Raw genomic sequence first — 1,533 nt, 5'->3', positions numbered from 1 at the left:
AAAGTTTAAAAATTAAATACAGAAAAATCTTACAAATTAGACAGGCTTCCCTTCCCCATCTCCAAACTTGCATTTGTATGGAGGGAGCAAATACTAAATCATATTTGAAAGTACAAGTAAGAAAGAAAACTGAGGTTAAACACTGCTGAACTTAAGGTATTGTTTTTTAAATCCCTCTCTGGCTCAGAAAATGATTTAGATATGATGTAACAAGATGAGGCAGAGAGCGAGAGAGAGCGAGCGAGCGCAGTTGTGCCGAATGAGGTGTAATGTTAAACAGGCTGCAATGTCCTATGGCTAAGAAGCAGGTCCAGTATAGGCCAGAGACCCTAGAAGAGGAGCCAGGCACTCACACCTGCAGTGAGGTCGGAGCCCTCTGACCTCATCAGTAGGACAAGATCCACTGCTTCTTCCCTGTGCGTGCTAGAAAATTACTGGCCAGTGATTTCCCCACTGAGCAGGCAGACAGAACAGTGACCTTAGGCCCTCAATCCTCATACCAGCAGGTTTCTACGTGCCTAACTCCCACCTCCCCCTCCTCCTCTGGTTCTGACACAGCTCATGTTTGGGTCTCGGCTTCTGCCAGCCTGGTTCCTTGCACCTGCAATTTCACCAGCCAAATGTGATTCCTGGTGGTTACAGAGGCCTGATCTGCCCCACATTGGTGCACAGCTTCTTCTGCCATTTCTGAAAGACCAAATACAGTCATCTGAGTGCTTTCCAGCTTCAGGTATTTTTGCAGATTCAAAGTCATCTTCACTCTGGTCCCTGTAATCACCAGCCAGACTACATCTTCCACCTGGGAGTCCATTTTCCCAGTAAACTTGTCCATTATCGGTACAGAGAAATTAGGGTCCTGCTTCAATCAGTCCATACACAGGTTGAAAGAGAAAGACAGAAGTGCTATGCATCACCACAGACACAGCCCTCCTCGTTAACTCATCCTTGCTGGCAGAATGAGGCTCTGATTTCTGTGTGAGAGGAGCTGCACACAGGGTCACAAGAAATCTAACCGCCAAAGCTTTTGCCGTGGTCTTATCAGTTCTGACAAACAGCACTTACTAAAGTCATTCCTGACAGGTACACACTGTCTGGACCTGTAGAAGGAGGTCGTGCTTAGCAATAGCATCTCTGAGTCACCACCCATACCAAGGAGATGCCACCCACACACATGCACGCACGCAGGCACACACACACACACAACTGACCTGACGAACTTTTTGAAGTTCCCTAGGATGCATGGATTTCAATTTTCCACAAACTTTTAGAAATCCCCTTGTAGCTACACATTCCCTTTTCTGTTTATCTTCCAAACCATTAAATCCTTGATTATTTTACCCGGTTCTATATATCCAGTGTTTAACACAATACCTGGAACACTGTTGATTCTCAATACATGGTGGAATAAGTTAATTCTAAAATTTCATTTAAGCAATTCACACTGCTTTAAGAATGCTGAACTGAGGGGCCAGCGCTGTGGTGTAGTGAGTAAAGCTGCCCCCTCCAGTGCCGGCATCCCATATAGACGCCAGT

At 45.7% G+C, this 1,533-nt stretch overlaps 1 pseudogene; it reads right to left on the bottom strand.

Annotated features, from left to right (window-relative positions):
• Positions 1–559: 559 nt before the first annotated feature.
• Positions 560–1,147, bottom strand: LOC149125163 (diablo IAP-binding mitochondrial protein pseudogene; annotated as a pseudogene).
• Positions 1,148–1,533: the final 386 nt, after the last annotated feature.

This window comes from Oryctolagus cuniculus, chromosome 8 (genome assembly GCF_051225735.1).
Source record: "Oryctolagus cuniculus isolate XC-2025 breed Fujian yellow rabbit chromosome 8, ASM5122573v1, whole genome shotgun sequence".
NCBI lineage: Eukaryota > Metazoa > Chordata > Mammalia > Lagomorpha > Leporidae > Oryctolagus > Oryctolagus cuniculus.
The sequence above is the reverse complement of the archived record's forward strand: the minus strand, read 5'-3'. Positions and strand labels throughout refer to the sequence as shown.